At 36.4% G+C, this 24,184-nt stretch overlaps 1 pseudogene; it reads right to left on the bottom strand.

Annotated features, from left to right (window-relative positions):
- Positions 1–18,008: 18,008 nt before the first annotated feature.
- Positions 18,009–24,184, bottom strand: part of LOC132530491 (pyrroline-5-carboxylate reductase 3-like) — a 118,872-nt pseudogene continuing 112,696 nt past the window's right edge.

Here is a 24,184-nt window from a genome sequence, read left to right on the forward strand (position 1 = left end):
AGGTTCTCTATGAGAATTCTCTTTATGCTCAAGGATCTCCTTTCCTAATAATTGCTTTTTCCTTTTTCTCTTGTAGGAGTTTTCTTTGGGTGTGGGAAATGTGAGACAACGTAAGACATATTATCGTGGATACTGAGGGCGTGAACATTTCTGGAAGGAGAGGGTCCTCATCAATGTTCGTTATTTTTATTGCAGTGTCTCATTTTATCTTTACTATTAAAATATTTGATTGGTCTCAAACCAAGACTATATCTCTAAAGAACAGATACTTTATTAAGACTGGATAAAATGATATATTATAAAAATATGCCATTTGTACTTATCACACATTGATATAGAATGTCATGTTATTGTTTTAGAATTGACAGACATTCTACCTGATTTTTTCAGTATCAAAAATTGACTTGCTCATCCCTCTGCAATATAGATAAATTGGTCCAGGAACATAATTCCATCAAATTGGTTGAGTTACATTTGTCTCCTTGACAGCTACATTAGTAGACCCTGTAAATACCAATTTCCTCTGCAGTGATATGGTTAAATATTATTTTCCTCCCAATTCCTCACTCTTGTGTTCATCAAAACATTTTGCAATACACTGGGAACTTAGTTGTAACTTAAAAGAGTTCTGGATAGTAAGTAGAATAAATTTGTACTATTGTCAATGAAAATAAATGTGTAAACAGTAGGATTTACAGAATATGCATTAACAACAGAATGTTTTTTGTTTGTTTGTTTTTGGGTTTTTTTGCGGTACGCGTACGCGGGCCTCTCACTGCTGTGGCCTCTCCCGTTGCGGAGCACAGGCTCCGGACGCGCAGGCTCAGCGGCCATGGCTCACGGGCCCAGCCGCTCTGCGGCACGTGGGATCTTCCCGGAGCGGGGCACGAACCCGTGTCACCTGCATCGGCAGACGGACTCTCAACCACTGCGCCACCAGGGAAGCCCAGAATGGGTTTTAATATCATCCAGAGGAAGCCTTTTTAGTGCCTTAAATCTAAAGAGCATATTGAATATTTTGTACAAAAAAATCAATTGTATTCAATACTTCACCTTAATTATTTTCATGCTCAGGTATTTAGAGTTCAGGGAACTATTCCAAAACAAAGTGTAGCAGTAGATTTCAAACAATTACGTTACACTTATTGAGTGATCAGCAAGTGTGAGATATAGAAGAACATAACCAAATTAGACACAGCCTGGAAAACACAAGGTAATACACTTGGGGAAAACTAATCTAAGGAAAGAGCTCAACTGGGGCTTGAAGCTGGGAGATACATAATGATATAGATGAGGCAGCGAAAATAGTAGAAGGGAAATTTGATACAAACGTGATACATGGTGACAATAAAGGCAGGGCAATTTGGAGCTACAAAAGGCAGACACATCCTACCAAGATTTAAAGATAATAGCTTTCTGTACACAACATCTTGAGTGTTGACCTGAATTAAGTCTCAGCCAACAACTGGAGACAAATAACTAATAAGCGTGTGTAATCCAAAGAGGTAGAACAATAGTTATTTAGGGCTTGATCTAGCAATGGGCAACGTGGCTGTGATGATGGGCTTTAATCAGATGGCACATACTAAATGTTTGCATTTTTTTCCTTTCAAACATGGGATTCTCTTCCACCAACTATATTTTACCTTTTTATGGTTATATTTGATCATAGCCCTCACTGATAACCTTTCAACTTTATTAACACTCAGATATTCATTTCCCCTGTATGCGTAAGAGAGACTTGAATACTTTCAAGGTAGTAAGTTAAATATTCTTTAGAAAATTAAATTTTGCTGGATATTTCATTTATACTTTTTGACTTAGGATTCTCACACTGTGTATCTTATAGTAAGGAACTAATTTAACAGTAGCAAAAGTTATATCTGGAAGTTGTTTGTTGTAGTATTATCTGAATTTTCAAAATAAATTGGAAACAACTTGAATAACAAACAGTATAAGAAAAGCTTAGTAAAATTTATGATACAATAGTATGAAAACAGATTGAAAATCTGAAGACATACATTCATTTAAAGTGGAAAAAATAAATGATGCTAAAGTGTTGTCGTATATATTTGTAAATGCCTGCTTTAGACTTTTGTATTATTAGATTACTTTTTAAAAAATATACCTGATGAATTCCATTATAAAAGTAATATATGCTTATTTTAGAACTAGAAAATATAAGAATATATGAAAAAAGTAATACAGAAAATCAATTCCTTACTCAGAAAACTGTGTTTAGCTTCATATATAAAAATATATTCTTAAGTATAATTTTAATCCTTTTGTATACTGCTTTGTAACCAGCTTATCATTTCGTATTTTAATTTTAAGATTGTACTAGTCAGAAAATGCTGTCTGAATGTATGAATTTAAATGGCTTTGAGCCTGTCATCAAAATTCGTACCATGATATATGCAATTTAATCTCTAAATAATTAGTTTGTTTTTAATGTCTAGATACAGAAATATTACTGTGTGAAATATTCTTTCACATAAGGTTATTTTTATATCTCTGATTAGTTCTATAGGTGAAAGTCCTGGAAATTGTGTTATTTGATAAAAGGGTATCCTATTTTAAAGCTTTTTCTAGATATTATCCAATTGTTTCCAGAAAATTGACATCAATATCTATTCCATTAAGTGAATTATAAAATATTTCCTGCCTCATTTCTGACTACAGATATTGTCTTGAAAAAAAAAATGATGATAGCTGGAAAACTATCACATTGAATGCTTTTCCTTTTTAAAATTTAAATATGTTATGCTTATAATTCCATGGGTTTTATAAAGTGAATATACCTGTATAACCACTATCCAGATCAAGAATTAGAAAATTACTAGTATCCCAGATGTCCTTTCCTTCCATTTCCTAGTCACTCCCCTGAAAACTAATGGTTATTCTGACTTATAACACCTTAGTTTCTATTGCTGTTGAACCTAAAGTCATATGAAATGAAATCATACAGTGTGCTCTTGTTTGAATCTGGCTTCTTTCACCTAGAGTTATATTTATGAAATTCATCTATGTTGTTACAGGTAGCAATAGAGAATTGCTTTGCATGAAAAAATACAATTTATCTACTATTACTGGACATATGTGTTGTTTCTAGATTTTGTCTGTAAAGAATTGTGATGCTGTGAGTATTCTCATATATATGTCATTTGATGAACATATGTATACATTTCTGCTAGTATATATTTTAGAGTAGGATTGCTGGGTGATAGGGTACATGTATGTTCAGATAAACTAAATAAAGCCTAACAGTTTCACAAAGTCCTACAAGCACTGTATGAGAATTCCACATTTCATATCCTTGTCAACACTTAGTATTGTCTGTTGCTTTCATTATAGACATTCTGGTGTGCGTGTGATGTGGCATCTCATTGTGGTTTTTTTTTTTTTGCAGTACACATATGCAGGCCTCTCACTGCTGTGGCCTCTCCCGCTGCGGAGCACAGGCTCTGGACGCGCAGGCTCAGCGGCCATGGCTCACGGGCCCAGCCGCTCCGTGGCATGTGGGATCCTACTGGACCGGGGCACGAACCTGTGTCCCCTGCATCAGCAGACGGACTCTCAACCACTGCGCCACCAGGGAAGCCCCTCATTGTGGTTTTAATGTGGATATCCTATAACTAATGAAGGTGAGCTTCTTTTCAGTGTGTTTATTGGACATTTGGATATTCTTTTGTATGAAGCATCTGTTCAAACACATTTTTCTACTGGATTGCCTGCCTTTTTAAATTGATTTATAGGAATCTTTTGCATACTCTAGATACGGATCGTGTCCGTTACATACATTGCAAATGTCTGTCCCTTTTTATGGCTTGCTTTTTTATTTCTTTTTTTTTTTTTGGTCCTTTTTAAGAAATCTTAACTTACTCCTAGTACATGAAGTTATTCTTTATGTTTATTTAAAAAAATGTTGATTGTAATACTGTTCACATTAGATGTAATCCATATGTAATTTATTTTCATGTACTGTGTGGAGTAGCTTAAGATTTATTTATTTTTTATGCATAGGAGGAAATTGCGGTGATTAAATTTTTAATGTTGGTCCACCATCATTTATAGAAAGTTCCATCCTTTCCCTACTGCATCACAGCCTCACTTGGTAAAAAACAAAAAAACCAACAAAAAGAAACTAAGATGATTGTTTACATGGACCTTTTTCTGTTTTATTTCTTTCATTAGCCTATTTTTCTCACCTTGCACTAGTACTGTACTGTCCTAGTTAATATATCCTGGTAATTATTCTTAATACCTGGGAGCATAAATCTTCAAGTTTTGTTCTTTTTCTTTAAGATTGCCTTGGTAATTGTTGTCTCTATGTATTTCATATGAGTTTTAGAATCAGCCTTTTAATTTATGGCTTTTCTTGTTTATGTTGAGAAGTCAGCTGTTACTCCTATTGTTGCTAATTTGCAGGTAATATGATCCCCCACCCCACCTTCACTGCCTGAAGATCTTCATTTTGACTTTGGTTTTCAGCAGTTTTACAATAACAAACTTTTAAAAAAAAGACGTGCATTTATTTCATTACTAGAAGAGCAAGCATTTTATAACTTCTATGATCATTTGTATACCCTTTAAATTTTTGCTATGTAGGAATATTTTATGGTGATTAAAATGTATCTTAGATATAGCACTATGTTGGAAATTTTCTGTTTGTGTTTTATTTATCCTTAAATTTTGCCTAAGGAAAATATCTATTTGTAAAATAATTTATACTTCATATAAAACTACTCAACTATATAGGAAAATGTAAAGGAAAGCAGAAAAAAATCCACAAACCCACCATCCAGAGATAATTATCATTAATATTATGTGAATGTTACTCCAAGCATCCCTTTGTATATAAAAACTTAGAGAACAAATGTAGAAAGAGGTCCTGGGGCTGGATTGTGTTATCCATTAATTCCTACTGCAAAAGAAAACCAAGGACTCCACGTACGTGACTGAGCATGTGTGCAGGGCTTTTGAATTTTCAAATTACTTTTCAGAGCTGCCATTCCATTTAAATTTTACCATGACATGCAGAATATTCATTATTGTCACAAAAACAGAGATGATGAAATTGAGACATGGAGGACTTGGTGGCTGGCCTATGATCATGCAGCAAGTCAGGAGCTGATCTGGGATCAGAAGAAACGTTTTGATTGAAAAATCATGCTCCTACATGGAACATGTCCTTAGATTGTGAAGAGTAGCAGAATATGCCACCCCACAATATTTTAACTTATTGATTTTTTGGAGCTATAGACACTTGAAAAACAGTAAATGCAGGGAGAAGCTTTCTCTGAACTCTCCTTATTGGCCTGAAGACAGCTCCTCCAAAAGGAACTGAGTCATAATTCCTCTCCTTGGGAGTTGCATCAACAGAGTCTGATCATAGGAGAGGAAACTAGAAGTTGACACCACACCCAGACAAACTTAGTCACAAACTGTCTTACCTTCCACCTAGTCTAAGGGCCCATTCATCTTTCCTAAAAAATCACTGACTCTCCTAAAATGCCTACCCCAACCCCTACTTTTCCTCTTAAGCTGGTACTTAATTCTGAATTCTAAGCCATCTTAAGGACATACTCATTTCCCCCTATTACCCAGGTACACATAAGGATATTGTTAATAAACTTCTGTTTGTTTTTCTCTTGTTAATATCTTTAACTATGGTGTTCTCGGCTAAAAACTCAGAAGAATAGGGGGAAAATGATTCTTCCTCCTGTACATTAGCTACTCTACCCGGGTCACTAAATGAGTTATCAGCGTTTAATATCCTGACAATTACTTTTACAATATTAAAATAAAAATTAGACTTCTGCATATTTAACCATTTTACTTGTATTTATATTTTGTTTGTTTCATTTATTAGGTATAGAGGGGGAGAAAATGCTATTGAAAAGACCTTTGCAATTATTTTCCTTCTATAATTTTCTGACCTTGGAAAATCATCCCTGAATATGAAATGAAAGTGACATGTTTCAAGTAATAGTCATTGTCATGTGATAAAACTAAAGTGATCTTATTTTGTGGTCCATTGGTATAATTTACCCTATTACCTGTGCTAGTTATGAAAGACTATTTTTCAAAAAATAACTATAATTTTAGGAAGGATTATACTGAAGAAAAATATTCATATTTACTTCAACTTATAATACTATTTTTCAAAGATAATATGAAAGACTTTCAAAAACATTTCTCTTCCAGTGATGCTTATATGTCTCATTATTTATTAATAAGTACATAAGACATCTTTGTACTTACCTACATAATGCACATGTTTATTCATTTACCTTTTTCAATCCCAAAATAATCTTAGACAAGTGGATGCCCATCACAGGTCATAGAAGATTGTTTTCTCCTCACTTCAAGCTTCCAAACAAAAGGAAAACACACTCTCTACACATACATACCTCCTTAATATCCATGTTAGAGAATGAAGTGTAAATTGTAAAAGGGAAGGAGTGGTTTCTACCTGCCAACATTAACAAAAATGAGTTTTCTTTATTCCAAAGGAGTCACAATGCATTTCATTAAACGTCACTGATTTCAGAATTATTTTTGCTATTTCCTTTCAAATCTGGAGATGCCTAGGGGATATGAGATTTTTAAAGTGTTTTTAAGAATTTTAATATTTAAAAGAATAATGAATGTAATAGAAAATTAAGCTAAAACTTGAAAACTTAAGGAACTGAAATTATTCTGACTCATGTCTCTATTAAGAAGCACTGAGGTTATTTTTATTAAATTCTGGCTTTTCCCCCTTCACACTTATTTAAGAAACACTTGGGGGTAAACCATCTGTAAATATAAATTGGGATATACCAGCGTTGTTTATGTGACACACATTTTAAATCAGTGTACTATGCATTTAAACACAAGAAAATGTGGACTTTCTTCCCTGAGGTAAGCAGATGGTGCCAGAAATAGAGCACTTTGGAAATAAATTATTGTTGAACGTATCAAATTTTATGTTATAAAATAACCATATTTATACAGTTTTGAATGTGATTGTAGTTTTAGTGGTTTCCATTTTTCTTCTTGTTTTAATTAAAATTTTTGTCAAATTCTTTACGGTAAAAGGAAGTCTTTATAACAGATTTCTTTCATATTAAAGTTGGGAGTTTTGTAGGTTAGAGCAGCCTAAAATTTAGGAGACTAAAAAGATGATCTTTTAAAATAATCTTTCTCCTTAGGGACTGCCCCAGAGCTTGCAGCAGAATCTGAGTGCTGGTAGAACATAGATAATATTCATTTGAATTTGCCTCTGAAGGAAAGACCCAATTTTGACTGGAAGTATCAGGAACTCATTTGAGACCTGCTGGAACAGAGCAGTGGCTACTGGAAAGTAAAAAATAATAATAATAATATAGCGCTTCCATCCCCCACTCGCAAATGCAAAGCAAAATGTGAAAAAGGGACAGCAAGACAGTAGAGAATGAGCTTCATCCAACCAACATATGGTTGAGGCAACTTCAGCAAAAGAGCTGGTGATAAGCATTAAATAATGTTTAATTGAGAATTAAGACTAAAATAAATGTGGGTATAAGGATGGGAGAGTTATATGTTATTTGTTGTATAATCTAAGAGAAATATTGCAACTAAAAAATATAGGAGGAGAAGAGAGAGAAGAAGTGTAAAGCAGAATTAGCTATATTTGATTGTCTCTGAGATAAAAGATGGAAATTAAAGAGTTTAAAGTTGAGAAAAGAAGGAGAAGCCTAAGTAAAGAGGTCTACAAGCTCTGTGTAATGACATTAGTGTGAAGGTGGCACTAAAATGAAAATATTAACCTTCTTAAAACCAGAAGAAATTCAAAGAAAACTAAAGACATTTACCAAAAAAAAGGAAGCAGAGAAAACAAGCCTATAGTGAGAGAACCAAAGTAAATAATCCACGAAAGAACAAAACAAAACAAAACTTGAGACCAAGTATGCATCATGTAAATAAATATAATTGACTTAACACACCTGCTAAGAAGGATTTCAGATTGGGTCATAAGGCAAAACCCAGCTGTATGCTTTATACTGTAAATACATCTAACAGTGATTTCAAAAGCCTAAAAATGAAGAGATGAGTCAAAGTCACCTGACAGTGAAACAAAGTGAAACCAGGGCTTGTGATCTTCACATCTGACATAGCAGAATTCAGCAGCAGGAGCAATTAAAAAAAAAAAGGATTATTTATAATGTGAAAAAAGCTTCATTTCAAAATGAAGATGTAAGACTTATCTATGCACCAAATAACATAGTGGCACCTTAATAATAATGAAACCAAAGGAGAGGAAAGGAAAAATGGAAACAAACTAAGACAGAATTTTGAAATACCTCTCTCAGTCTAAGCTAAAACAAGTGTATAAAAGTAAAGGGGCATATGGAAGATCAAAATATTATAATGAGTGAGAAAGATTTTTATGAACATATATATACTAGTACTACTGGTGAAAGCAAGGTATACACACACACACACACACATCTTCTTTCAAGTTCTCATGAAATATTTGTGAAAGTCAATCCTATTTAATATTCTATGTAACTACATCTATGTCATGGCACAAAGAATAGTTCAATAAGGTCTATAGTATAGAAATCATACAAACAACACTGATGGCAATTAAAACTAGAAATTAATAATAAAATAAAAAAGATATTTTCATCTGACAATTAAAAAAACTAATGTCTATTAAACATTGCTTGGGTCAAGGAAAAATACAAACCAAACTTCCAAAATTGCTAGAAAATAATTGTCATGCACTCATTTATATATAAGAATTCATGGAACAGCTAGAACAATGCTCATAGGAAAATGTATAGGTTTAAGTAACTATATTAATAAAGATAAAAGACTGAAATAAACATATTAAACATATAATTCAAAAAGTTAGGAAAAAATAAAGTAAGCAGAGTCAGGATATAAAATGTGAGATTGAAGAGGTTGAAAGCATAGAAATAACAAAACTACTTAATTAAAAACCCGAGGTTTTTGAAAAATAATCAAAATAAGTAAATCACTAATTAAAATGATCAATAATAAATAAGAGAAAAAATAGCAAAAAAAGAGAAATAATAGGAGATAATAACATTTGAAATAGAGCAACTGAAAAAAAATCACAAAATCAACTTTATAGTTTTAGGAAAATAAATTTAAAAGCCTGAAGAAAATGGATGACCCTAGGATGGTGATGAAAGGAGATGACAGGAGAACACAGATGCAAGTGATATTTCCCTGAGTAAACTTTATATACTCTCTACTTTTGACCTAGAGGAATGTTTCACGTGAGAAAACATGAAAATCTTAGCATCTATAAAAATAAATAATCATAGCTGACTGACTCTAAAACATTAAATAAATAAAATTCTGTGAGTCTTGGGAGAGATTCCAAAAAGAGAATTGGGAGAGAGATATCAATGAACACCTAAGCCTGAAGCCAGATACCCACTCCTGGACTTGTTAAATTATGTAAGCTGTTGTTTTCCATTTTCATGTTGAGCCAATTTGAATTTTCTTTCTTGAAATGCAACTTAGAGTTTAGACTGATATGAGGGTTTATTTTGATAAATACAGAATTGTGTCTGCATCTGTCATCTTCATGTATCCTGTTTACATATAAAGTGATTAACATGACAATTTATTGTCAGAGTGAATGAAATGCTTGAATGAGGAATATTAAAGTATCATGTACACATGTACACAGACATATATAAAACAGTTCTGGAACATTGTATTTTTGCATCCAGCCTTTCACAAGGGACAGATTTTCACCAGTACCATGCAATTCCCTGCAATTTCAACCTTAATAGCTCCATGTGTTAGAAGGTATTTCATAGTTGACATATAAAAGCAACTAATAGTGATAAAAGACATCTGCAGACATGTGGTCAATACCCGTAGATTTTTAGAAGATATATTTCCCCAAGGGATGCCTGTGATTCTCATGTAGTATCAAAAACTAACTCTAGATCCAATTGCTATTTTGATAGAAATGCCTGTACAGCTAACACTAAGAAGTTAGTCCAGGGATCCTGCTAAGGAAATAGAGTTTGAAGTTTCAGCAATAAATGTTGTAAAATATGTGGTTGCCTGAGCAGGGCTGTGTACCTCAGAACCGTTCACACTAATTGTTCTGTGTAGAGGTATGAACAAGGACACCTCTGATGGAAACGCTCAGACACTTGCCACCTTAAACCTACTCTTCAAGATAGGGTTAAATAGTGGGTAGTCAACAAAATTTTCCCTTTTTTCCTTCTTATGTCTTAAATCAATTAATTTATTTAGGCAATGGAACTGTTTTTGCTCCATTTCCCTCTCAGTGAACACTTTGCCTGTAATACTCCAAGCAATTCCAGCCCTGAATTCCTCCTGAGGATACAGTTCAGGCTGAGAAATGCTGCATTGTTGGCATGTTCAGTAATGTAGAAAAATACATGCCAGAGTCAGACAGCATCTCTGGATCGATATATAATATGAATTTAAATTGCAGAAGATCCTGGACTTTAATTATGAAGCTGCCTTTCATAAATACAAAATAGAATAGTGCAAGTAAAACTCTCAGGTACAATTGACAGTTTTTCCCCCGCTTATTACAAGGTAGTGAGGTCATCAGGGGCATTATGTAATGAACACTGTACCCATAATAGGAAGGAATGAAAGAAAAAATGAAGAAGGAAGGAAGGCAGGTGGCAGGACAAAAGAAGAAAAAGAGATGGAAAGAAAAGAGTTTTGTAGTTCTTGAATTTCCTTCTTCCTTTCTTTCCTTCTTTCTCTCCTCTCTCCCTCTCTCTCTCTCTTTCTTCTTTTTGTAATAAAATGGAGATAACAGTAGTATCCACCTCCTGGAATAATTGTGAAGATTATATGAGTATCTATTTAGTACAGTACATGGCACATGTTAAATGTTTGGAAAATATCACTGTTTCCATCGTCATATCCTCATTTCTGGATGTGTGATTACAGAAAGACTTCAGATAAATCTTTCTCTGACCTCATGATTCTTTGTTCACAATATCCTTCCTCCCTCCCTCTCTCCCTCCCTCCTTCCCTCTTTCTCTCTCTTTCTTTCTTTCTATTTTTTCTGCCCTAGGATGGTTCATTTCTTCAACTTTGAAGTTTATTCTTTTTTTAGCTGAAAAATAAACTAAGTGAAGTGGTTGAACAATCTCACTTTAGACAAACATTTAAAACAAGATTATTTTAATTTTATAATTAAATAAATTATTTAGAAAATAAAAGCTTATAAATTAGAAAATGTTATTTTGTGGCAATCAAACTTTACTGAGTTGTTTGGTTTTCTATAATACATGACTTGCATAGTATCATCTGCTGAAAGTTTTAGAGTAAAATCATCACTTGTAAAGTTTAGGACTGTAATGAAAATTCCTTATCAATTGATTTTTATTATTCAGGTGGGGCTGAAATGTCTTTACGGATCCTGGAAATCATAATCCCAGGGACATCTGAGTAGCCAAGTACCATTCAAATATAGGCACTCTATGCTTTTTAGAAAAAGTTTTTTTTAAAAAATTGTGATTCTGTGAGCCCTGAAGTGAGTTTTGATGCCAGCAAATCTTCCTTTCTTAAAAAAACAATATTCCCTTGTTTATCCTTAAAGACCAAATGGTATAAATGTGAACACGTAGCTACAAAAATCATCCAATTTTATTCCTCATGTTACTGCAACCAGCTTGTCTAAGGATAAGACATAAATTAGTGACACACAGTTCCTTTGCAAATTGACTGGTTGAAAGTTGATAGTTGTATTTGTGATTTAATCTATAAAGAATATGGTAAGTTGCATTTTGCAAAGACCTAAAAGATTATTTACTATTCAGATAACACCCTCAGTAATGCATTTTTGCAAAGTTTCCCAGTAAATTGATAAATTGTTCATGTCAGATTTACAACGTTGTTAGTGTCAAATATTTGAGTATTTGATGTTGTAGAATTCTCTACTGTCCTTTGACTGTCTAAGAGAATTCTATTCTAAACTATTACACTCCAAATAAGTGACGTTCTCTGGCATGGTGAAGAGCAACAGAATATTAACCTGATTAAACATTTATAAGCACATGACTGTTTTCTTACTCTATGGAGTCATCTTCCCCGAGCAACCAAGCTGTAACAACTACTTTGTGCAGAATAATTCTATGATGTTCCTAATAGAGTATATTCCTACACTTGAAAATGTCATTATTACCCATCCATCAACCCTAGTGAAGTTATGAAACTTCATTTCACTAGAGGCCCTGACATTACATTGCTCACTGTTTGTTCTGCTTGTCAGCACTTTATGTCACTAATGGACAGGCAGCCGAATCCAAAATCTCAATTTTTTTCTTAATGGAGATATTTTTTTCGCATTCAGTCATCTGCTCATGTGGTTCATAATATGCCTGAGGGTACACAGCCAAATCTAGGTAATAAGGTCGGTTGAGCTTGACTGAAGTATGGTATTGGCTGGTGGGGCTAATTTCTGTGCCCTTGATAATGCAGTTTTCTGTTATATGTATGCTGTGCAGTTAATTAAAAAAAGGAATCTGGAAATGTGATAATGTATTTTAATTTCTGTTAATTTAACACTAGTTATAAAAGTGGAATTATGAATTTAATTTTGTGTAAAGAATTTGGATACAATTGAAGGAGAGTCATTTTATTACTGCAAGTACATGGATATTTAGAGGGATAATAATCTCCAAACTCTTGCTTAAAGAAGAGTGATATATAATAAAATCTTTCTTAAATAATTTTTTAACATTTGATCTATTTTATGGCAAAGTAAATTTGTATTATAATTCAAGAAATCAAGAATAAGTATGGTACACACACACACACACACACACACACAGATACTCATGAGGTGTTCTAGCTGACTATTTGAAAATTATTTTGTATTCTCAGTTAACAGATAAAGTATGTAATTTGAATTTAAAAAGCATAGGAGGAAATAGGTATTAAAGTGATGTATTAACCATCAATAGCAATGAGGGTTGTCTCTGGGGGCTGGGGATTATGGGTGATTAATTTTTACTTTATGCTTTTATGTATTTCTAGTTGTCTGCAATGAACATGTGTTACTTGTAAAATTAGAAAAAAACAATAAATGTCAAAAATAAAATTTAAATAGTGAAGTATTAATTAACAGTAACTTTAATTATATTTTTCAAAAAGTCTACATTTTAAAGGAAAAAATAAAGTTTCTACAAGACGTGGTGAGAGAAAGGCAGTATGGATAAGATGCCTCATAATAATAAAAAAAATTTAACTTCATATTGTATTTTAATGCTTATATTTACATATAAGTCTATGTGAAAGACAAATATGACAAGTTTTTGTGTGTACAAAATTACAGTTTGTGTCACTATGTCGTCTATCCAACATGTCCTGCTCCTGACTGGATGCAGGAATTGGCCTCATCATCTGTGAAACTTTTTTAAGAATCATAAACCTGGATTATCTCTCTATTTATAGGGATTTTTTTCTTTTTGCATGTGCTTATTTTGGAAAGAGAAGAAAATGATGAAGATGGTGAGGATGGTGGAGATGGTGGTTGCATATGGTGATGATAATGTTATTGAGGACTGTACATATTTGTGTTCTAAATATATTAATTCACTTACTCCTCACCCAAACTTTGTGAAATAGGAGGTATTATTATTCACCATTTTTTTTTACAGGTGAGGACCTTAAAATGTACAGAAATTAAGTAACTTTTTTTCCTTTCAAAGAATCTTAGCATCACCACCAAACAAATCTTCCCTAAACAGACTTTAACCATATCTTATACACCTTAACAATTTCTGCTGTCTTCTGTTGCCTACTTTACCAATCTGAGCCTTTCTCTTCTCTTTTCAAGGTCCTCCATCATTTGGCTTCATTCTAAATATTCAAATTTTTCCTATACAACTTTCCAGCATGCACCCTCTGCAGACAAGTATCATTTCCTTGTGCTTGCTTATTAATTAATTCAAAGTATGGAATATACAATTCTTTAGTTTCATGGTACACACACACACACAGACACATACACACAAAATGGAAAAAAAATGTTGTGATGTTAGAAGAAACCCTATTTGGAAAAGTGATGTCAAAGTTGTTTCTTGGGATTCACTGTGGGAGATGACCTCTCTTCTTAGTGTGACACACAGTTCTGTCACACAAGGTGAACCTGCTATTTACACCACATGTACACACAGTCATTTACCCTAGGGCTCATATAGGATGGCTTGGCTGGGAGAAGTTCCAAAGTGATCCAGTCTTTATTACAAGGAGTTCTCACTTACAAAAGCCTGTACCCTAGAATTGCATCAGGAGGACCAGGACAGACTTTTCTCTCTTTCATGGTAAGTTTTCTTGGGGAGTGGAGGAAAACTCTTGTCCTGTTTGGCCATATTCCCTTAGAAATATTCTGAAGTACTGAGCCTCAAAGGGAACAGGTCTTCACCATACTCTCAGAGGCATCCAAGATAAATGTGCACATACGAAAAAGATGTAGAGTAAAAGCGATCTGTCCTCTTTTATCCACTTCCCATAGTTGATCCTATGCTTTTTCCAAGGAAAGGAGCAACTTGATATGCTCTCTTCTCCAGAATGTCCCTGTTTACATCGTTTTACTTCCATAGAACTGAAAAGGGACAATAAAGATGTTTGCAGAATAAGTAAATTGCTCTTTATTTTAATTTCAATGTGATACCTCTATTGCTACAAAGAGAAAAAGTTCAAATTTTAAGTGGTCAGAAAGATAGAAAAATAGATACAGAGATAATTGATAGATATTGAATATTATTAAAAGATTGGATTGGAACAACATGTATTTCATTTTGGAACACTCACCCCTGTTTATTTGGTCCAAGATACCCACTTCAGAGTGACTACTTTAAAGGGATGGGCTATAAAGAGGCAGCGGTTCTTGTAAATATCACATTGTTTATCATACTCAGAGTGGTGATTTTATAGAAACTTTAAATATGAAATTAAAACATTTAATGCCAAAATTAAGGGAGAAAAAGAAGGGGTTGGCTTATATAATCTGTTGAATGTGTGAGCACGAAAGGAAATGAGAGGGGGTCTTCTTTAAAGGAGTTTTCTTGGGGGTGGTGTTTATGCTCTCTCTGACTTTCCCATTTCTCAGAATCTTTCCTTTGTGTTATCAAATCCTGTAGTGTCGGAGTCTGGGTTGAATTTGTAGCTCCTAGCTAAAGGGGATATTTCAGTACAAGACACTATTTATAAATCTTTAAATAATATAACACCCTTGTATGCAAGCTAGGGCGCCTCACAGTGGCCACTCTGAGGTTTTTCAGCAAAAGGATCTCTATTACCTATACCTCACCATGGGAGAGAATGGTTTAACCAGGAATGACCCAGAGAAAGGGATAAATGGTTGCTAAAGGGAAAGAAACCAGGGAGTAAGTGACTACACCAAAAAATATATATAAATACTGTTCTTTTCAAGTACATCTTAGAGGAACAGAATAACATTCTTAGCTAATCTTCCCTGATTTTCTCATGAATGATGGGCAATGTTGGGAGAAATGACTAGAAATACTTTTCTTTTGAAATCAGAATTGAGTTGAAGCTAATTTTCAAGCTTTCCCTGAAAATTCAACTTGGGTAGTCTGCTGGAAATATATGACACTGCACCTTCTAATGACTCAGCTAAATGCTAACTCTCATTTGGTTCACAGTTCATGGGCTAAATTTACCACTTTGGTTCTTTTGCAAGAAATCAGAGAGTATTTCTGAATCAGATGGGCCAGAAACTGTACAATAATTAAAGGACTGTGCACTGTGTGACTGAACTAGACCGACACTCTGTTAAGGTAGTTGGCTGGATGCAAGGAATGACATATTTTCACAATTTATCTTCGTATGCTGGAATTCAGTCAATTTTGGTTTTTTTTCCATAATTCAACAAAAATGATTGTGGTTGGAACTCAAAAATTAAAGAATAAAAGGATGGTGTTGATAATGAGGGTCATATAAGGGTGTATAGTGGGTTGAATAGTGACCCTCAAAAAGATATTCTCATGTCCTAACTCCTGGCACCTATGTATATTACCTTATTGGAAAAAGTCTTAGCAAATGTCAGTAAGGATCTGGAGATAAGCTCATTCTGGACTATATGGGTGGGCCCTAAATCCAATGACAAGTGTCCATATATGAGACACACAGAGAGAAGGTCATGTGAAGATGGAGGCCGACTGGAGTGATGCAGCCGTAAGCCATGGGATGCCTAGAGACACCAGAGGCAGGAAGGGCTAGAGAGGATTCTCCTCTAGAGTCTTTAGAGGGAAAGAGACCTCTTAAAACCTTGATTTCAGACTTTGAACATCCAGAATGATGGACAATTATCTTCTATTGCTTTAAGCCATCCAGTTTGCGGTCATTTGTTACAGCATCCCTAGATAATTAATACAGGGTGATAAGGTGGCCACAGTTTCTTTTCTCTGAAGCTCCAAAAGGGCTGATTGAGGGGGGCTTCAAGGCACCTAAATACATGCACAGTTGACAGACTCCTGGGAAACACAGTACTGTTTAAATGCATGAAGTCTATCCAAAATGCATTCACAATGACTGAAGGCTTAATATCTAGATAAGTGCCCATGGAGGCAGCCCTAACACAATTTTGTGATAAGCAAATTGAGACTTGGTTAAATAATGGTCTATAGTAAATGGAGGTGTTGAGGAAGTGAAAGAAGACTATACATTTCCCTCTGTGAGTTGTTTGAATTGGAATGTACAAGTTTTTCATATCTAGTGCAATTTTTGTCACTTTTCTGTTATTTCTGTTGTGATTTAATCTTCAAAATTACCTAATTAGGGAAGTGTGATTTGTTTGTTTCTTGGCCATATTTTTGTTGTCAATTTCCAATTGTTTTCTGTTATGGTCAGAGAATGTGTCCTGTTAGTTGTTTTTGTTGTTTGTATTTGTTGAACTGTACATTAAGGCAAAATATCAATTTTTTTGTATGCTCTACAGGTACTTGAAAATAGCATGCTCTTTTTGTTGAGTGCAGAATTCTATAATGCTTTGCTTTGTTCAACTCTTCAGTATCCTATTTTTAGGAGGTGTTCCATTCGTTCACTTGGTTTCTGAGAGAAGTGTGTGAAACCTTTCCTTATGAGAGTAGATTTGCCGATTTCTTCTTGTATTACTATCTTTTTTCTTATAAGTTTTAAAGTAATATTGATGACGCATAATCTAATTAATTGCTTTATATTCTTCTGAATTGTTCCTTTGATCAAAATGAGTTATCGTTCTTATTTCTTTCAATGATTGTTCACTTTGCATTTTATTTTTTTCTAATGTTATATTATTATATCAACTTTCTTTTGATTAGTATTTGACTGGCGGTTTTTTCCCCTTTAAGTATGTCTCTTGTGTAAGTCTATACCTAGAATCTTTGTTTTTATTTTTTATTTTTTTTTAATAGGACAGCGTCTTTATTGCCATTTCAAAAGTAAAAAAAGCAGGTGCAGAAATGGACTTGGGCTGACCCTTCTAACAAGGGCCAGGGTCAGACAAACAGTGGCTGGCTGAGGGCCAGCAGGTCGATGAAGGCTGGAATGGGGGTGGGGGCTCAGGGCTGGGTGGGTGGGTCGCGGGCAGACCACCAGGGAGGGCAGCACAGAGCTGCAGGTGCGCAGGGAGTGGGTGGGAGGCTGCTGCACAGGTGCGTTAGCCCTTTGACAGAAGGCAGATCGCTCTGCCTCGAGCCTCACAGCTGGTGGGTGGAAGGAAGGGTCTCCAGCACTCGGTCCTGCGTAGGATAGGGAGGCCCCCATGAGCCCTGGGCTGCAGGCAGCCTGCCCCCACCCAAGTTCCTGCTTAGGGCCCCAAGTTCCTGGCTTTCCTGGTCTGTTTGTCCCTTCATGGGTATGCTAAAGAACCAAATCCTGCAGTCAATTGGATGCCAGGCGAGGGGACCCTCCAGGACTCTTGACCAAGGGAAGGGTCGTCAGGACCAGCTCCACCTGCCATTTACCAGGAGCTTAGAGTCTGTGGAGGGGGATCACATCCAGCTGTGTTCCCTGCTGGCAGGATCCGTCCTCCACCCATCCTCCCAGACCTCAAGCACCTCCTCCACTGGCCTGCAGGCTGCAAGGAACCTGAGTCCTCCGGAAAGCGTCAGGGAGGGAGGAGGGGAGGGGGCGGTACTTGGGGGGGGCCGTGGTCCACGCCCAGCGCCTGCGCCCTTCTTCCTGCTGCTCGCCCCGCCCTGCTCCGGCACGTCGAGCTCGTGGATGGCGGTGCCGCACAGCGTGCGCGCATGGATCTGCAGCTGAGCCGGCTGCTGCCGCTTCCGCAGAAGCATCTTGGCTGTCCGCCAGGGTCTAAGCAGCAAGGCGGTGGGCCAGGCCACTGGGCATGTTCAGCTCGATGGCACCTTCGGCCAAGGCCTCAGGAGGCGCACACAGAGGCCACGCCGCTGCTCCTGAGGCGGGTGAGGACGTCCACGGGGGCCTGGGGCACCTCCTCCCCCGGCCCGCCGGCCCCCATTAGGGTCCGCAGGAGCCGGGACTTGTTGCTTCTGGAGTGGCGGCCCTGCTTCCCCACCACGGCCCCCTCCTAGGCTACTCAGGGCAGGTTGGACAAGCCTTCCAGCAACACTCGCGGGGTCTGGGGCAGCAGCTCCTCCAGGTGCTGCGAGAGACCCCGGCGCCCACGGACATCAGCCTGTGCTCGCGGTGACCACGGGAGCTATGTCCGCCCGGCCGGCCTGCAGGATGTCGGGTTGGTGGCAATGGGAGCAGCTCTGCAGCACCTCCCGGCTGGAATGGGTGGTCTGGCAGCCAGGGGCTGGGAAGCGGCTGAGGTTCCTATCTGTCTGCGTGCTGGTCAGTGCGGGCTGAGCCTCGGCTTTTCCTGTTCGGATGAGGGCCCCGCCGTGTGGCCCACGGCGAGGAAGCCGGGCGCCGCGGGGCAGGACTCCTCCGCCACCACTGCGCCCAGTCCAAGAGTCGTCAATATCTGATCTGAATGGTAAGTTCTGAGAAATTCTAGTCGGTTATTGCATCAGGTTTTGTCTCTTCTGTGTTCTTACCTACATCTTCACGTTCTATATCCCCTTTTAGAAGAATTTGGAAACTTAGCATCTGTCGTGCGTTTCTCTTATTCTCTCTTTATTTGTGCAGACTTCTTATAAAAAATCCTCGGTTCTGCGTCGTCCATTCGTTCTTCGAGGGTCTTGTTTGCTTTTCATGCCATCTATTTGACTTTATTCAATAGTGTCTTTCCCAAAACCTCTAAGGGATTTATATTCATGATTGTTCTCCTTTCGTGTGACCCCTTTATCTCTGTGATATTTATAATGATTATTTGAATGTCTTTTTATGATTTTCTAGTAACTTTTTAGTGGGAGTCAATTTCTTTCTTTTATGTACTTTTGTTTTTGTAAATATTTCTGATGGTGTGTTTATTTTCTATGAAATGATTCCCTGATATTTTCCTAGGTAAGTTTTGCTTTCTGGCTTATAACTTATTTTTTAATTTGAATTTTATTTTATTTTATTTTTTGTACAGCAGGTTCTTATTGGTTATCTATTTTATACATATTAGCATATATATGTCAATCCCAATCTCCCAGTTCATCCCACCACCACCACCACCCCCTGCCACTTTTCCCCCTTGTGTCCATATGTTTGTTCTCTACATCTGTGTCTCTATTTCTGCCTTGCAAACCAGTTCATCTGTGCTGGTTTTCTAGATTCCACATATATGAGTTAATATACAATATTTGGTTTTCTGTTTCTGACTTGCTTCACTCTGTATGACAGTCTGTAGATCCATACACATCTCTACAAATGACCCAAATTTCGTTCCTTTTTATGGCTGACTAATATTCCATTGTATATATGTACCACATCTTCCTTATCCATTTGTCTGTTGATGGGCATTTAGGTTGCTTCCATGACCTGGCTATTGTAAACAGTGCTGCAGTGAACATTGGGGTGCATGTGTCTTTTTGAATTATGGTTTCTCTGGGTATATGCCCAGCAGTGGGATTGCTGGGTCATATGGTAGTTCTATTTTTAGTTTTTTAAGGAACCTCCATACTGTTCTCCATAGTGGCTGTATCAGTTTACATTCCCACCAACAGTGCAAGAGTGTTCCCTTTTCTCCACACCCTCTCCAGCATTTGTTGTTTGCAGATTTTCTGAGGATAACTGGCTTATACTTCTAATCTTGGTTTACAATTATGGTTTTCCTTCTCCTTCATTCTTTTAGCCACGTCTCAATTTTTTTTTTGTTTCTAATAGTATTTTTATTTCTTTTTATTTTTTTTAACATCTTTATTGGAGTATAATTGCTTTACAATGGTGTGTTACTTTCTGCTATATAACAAAGTGAATCAGCTATACATATACATATATCCCCATATCCCCTCCCTCTTGCGTCTCCCTCCCACCCTCCCTATCCCACCCCTCTAGGTGGTCACAAAGCACCGAGTAGATATCCCTGTGCGATGCGGCTGCTTCCCACTAGCTATCTATTTTACATTTGGTACTGTATATATGCCCATGCCACTGTGTCACTTCATCCCAGCTTACCCTTCCCCCTCCCTGTGTCCTCAAGTCCATTCTCTACATCTGTGTATTCCTGTCCTGCCTCTAGGTCCATCAAAACCATTTTTTTTTTTAAATTCCATATGTATGTGTTAGCATACGGTATTTGTTTTTCTCTTTCTGACTTACTTCACTCTGTATTACAGATTCTAGGTCCATCCACCTCACCACAAATAACTCAATTTCGTTTATTTATATGGTTGAGTAATAGTCCATTGTATATATGTGCCACATCTTCTTTATCTATTCATCTGTCGATGGACACTTAGGTTGCTTCCATGTCCTGACTATTGTAAATAGTGCTGCAATGAACACTGTGGTACATGACTTTTTTTGAATTATTGTTTTCCCAGTGTATATGTCCAGTACTGGGATTGCTGTGTCATATGGTAGTTCAATTTTTAGTTTTATAAGGAACCTCCATACTGTTTTACATAGTGGCTATATCAATTTACATTCCCACCAACAGTGCAAGAGGGTTCCCTTTTCTCCACATCCTCTCCAGCATTTATTGTTTGTAGGTTTTCTGATGATGACTGGCTTATACTTCTAATCTTGGCTTCCAATTGTGGCTTTCCTTCTCCTTCATTCTTTTAGGCACATCTCAATTTTTTTTTTCTCAGTTTCTAATAGTATTTTTATTATGACATACTCTATTATGTCATAGAGTGTTCTGCCTATGTTTTCCTCTAAGAGTTTTATAGTGTCTGGCCTTATATTTAGGTCTTTGATCAATTTTGAGTTTATTTTTGTGTATGGTGTTAGGGAGTGTTCTAATTCATTCTTTTACATGTAGCTGTCCAGTTTTCCCAGCACCACTTATTGAAGAGGCTGTCTTTTCTCCATTGTATATTCTTGCCTCCTTTATCAAACATAAGGTGTTTGATATGTGCATGGGTTTATCTCTGGGCTTTCTATCCTGTTCCATTTATCCATATTTCTGTTTTTGTGCCAGCACCATACTGTCTTGATTACTGTAGCTTTGTAGTATAGTCTGAAGTCACAGAGCATGATTCCTCCAGCCCCATTTTTCCTTCTCAAGATTGCTTTGGCTATTCGGGGTCTTTTGTGTTCCCATACAAATTGTGAATTTTTTTGTTCTAGTTCTGTGAAAAATGCCATTTGTAGTTTGATAGGGATTGCTTTGAATCTGTAGATTGCTTTGGGTAGCATAGTCATTTTCACAATGTTGATTCTTCCAATCCAAGAACATGGTATGTCTCTCCATCTGTTTGTATCACCTTTAATTTCTTTCATCAGTGTCTTATAGTTTTCTGCATACGGGTCTTTTGTCTCCTTTGGTAGGTTTATTCCTAGGTATTTTATTCTTTCTGTTGCAGTGGTAAATGGGAGTGTTTCCTTAATTTCTCTTTCAGATTTTTCATCGTTAGTGTATAGGAATGCAAGAAATTTCTGTGCATTAATTTGGTATCCTGCTACTTTACCAAATTCATTGATTAGCTCTAGTAAATTTCTGGTACCATCTTTAGGATCTGAGGCCTTTAGTTTTCTGGTAGCATGTCATCTGCAGACAGTGACAGCTTTACTTCTTTTCCGATTTGGATTCCTTTTCTTCTCTGATTGCTGTGGCTAAAACTTCCAAAACTATGTTGAGTAATAGTGGTGAGAGTGGGCAACCTTGTCTTCTTCCTGATCTTAGTGGAAATTTTCAGTTTTGCACCTTTGAGAATGATGCTGGCTGTGGGTTTGTCATATATGGCCTTATTATGTTGAGGTAATTCCCTCTATGCCTACTCTCTGAGGGTTTTGATCATAAATGGGTGTTGAATTTTGTCAAAAGCTTTTTCTGCATCTATTGAGATGATCATATGGTTTTTCTCCTTCACTTTGTTAATATGGTGTATCATATTGATTGATTTGCATATATTGAAGAATTCTTACATTCCTGGGATAAACCCCACTTTACCATGGAGTGTAATCCCTTTAATGTGCTGTTGGATTCTGTTTGCTAGTATTTTGTTGAGGATTTTTACATCTATGTTCATCAGTGATATTGGCCTGGAGTTTTTTTGTGTGTGTGTGACATCTTTGTCTGGTTTTGGTATCAGGGTGATGGTGGCCTCGTAGAATGAGTTTGGGAGTGTTCCTCCCTCTGCTATATTTTGGAAGTGCTTGAGAAGTATAAGTGTTAGCTCTTCTCTAAATGTTTGATAGAATTTGCCTGTGAAGCCATCTGGTCCTGGACTTTTGTTTGTTGGAAGATTTTTATCACAGTTTCGATTTCAGTGCTTGTGATTGGTCTGTTTATATTTTCTGTTTCTTCCTGTTTCAGTCTTGGAAGATTGTGCTTTTCTAAGAATTTGTCCATTTCTTCCAGGTTGTCCACTTTATTGGCATATAGTTCCTTGTAGTAATCTCTCATGATCCTTTGTATTTCGGCAGTGTCAGTTGTTACTTCTCCTTTTTCATTTCTAATTCTATTGATTTGAATCTTCTCCCTTTTTTTCTTGATGAGTCTGGCTAATGGTTTATCAATTTTGTTTATCTTCTCAAAGAACCAGCTTTTGGTTTTATTAATCTTTGCTATTGTTTCCTCATTTCTTTTTCATTTATTTCTGATCTGATCTTTATAATTTCTTTCCTTCTGCTAACTTCGGGTTTTGTTTGTTCTTCTTTCTCTAATTGCTTTAGGTGTAAGGTTAGGTTGTTTATTTGAGATGTTTTATACCAAAATTTTAACTGAAGCTATTTAAATCTTTTAAATGAATTCATTTAAAATATTTTATTTTCTATTAGAGCAAAGTGATCACCCTAATAATTGCACATATGTTTATAATTAAATAGTACATTAAATGTGCATATTAAACTATATCTATATGCCTGAAAAAATATCAAATATAACTGAAAGATCTGGCATCATGTTTGTTTACACCCCTCTGAGGGGAAAAGTGGACTACAGTAGCTTTAAGAGTTATTCACTTTCTTTTGTAGTGGACTACAGATGTACCTGGATAAACAGAAGGAGATGACAAGTTAATAATGTTCAGCAGGATAGGGGAAAACAAGGATGAATCCATTAACTATAAAATGGTCAGCTAACCCCAGTACTTAGTAGTAATATGAAACCATCATCAAATAAGTTTGCAGTAACTAAGAAAAACATAAAATACTAAGAAGAAATAGCATGGTTCTGTGAAAAGGAAAAGCAAAATTAAATGCAAGGTTTATTTCAGTGAATTGTGCTCATTAATTTAATATTTCACAACTTAAAACCAAAGTTTACCAACCACAATGGTTTGAATATTGACGAAACATCTGCCAAGCCAGGCAGATAGTAGGTGCTCCATAATGTTAACTCGTGTGGTACTGATGGTGACACTGATGATGAGGATGCTCTTCTACACCCTCCTCTGTGCTTTGTACTCCTGTGTCCCAATGTATCTCAGTGGCCTGATGTTGCTCCTGGATTTCCTGTTGTTTACTTTTTTTCTGTTCACTCATTCTTTTTTTTTTTTCTTTTGCGCTATGCGGGCCTCTCACTGTTGTGGCCTCTCCTGTTGTGGAGCACAGGCTCCGGACACGCAGGCTCAGTGGCCATGGCTCACGGGCCCAGCCCCTCCGCGGCATGTGGGATCTTCCCGGACCGGGGCACGAACCCGTG

This window comes from Lagenorhynchus albirostris, chromosome 12 (assembly GCF_949774975.1).
Source record: "Lagenorhynchus albirostris chromosome 12, mLagAlb1.1, whole genome shotgun sequence".
Classification (NCBI taxonomy): Eukaryota; Metazoa; Chordata; class Mammalia; order Artiodactyla; family Delphinidae; genus Lagenorhynchus; species Lagenorhynchus albirostris.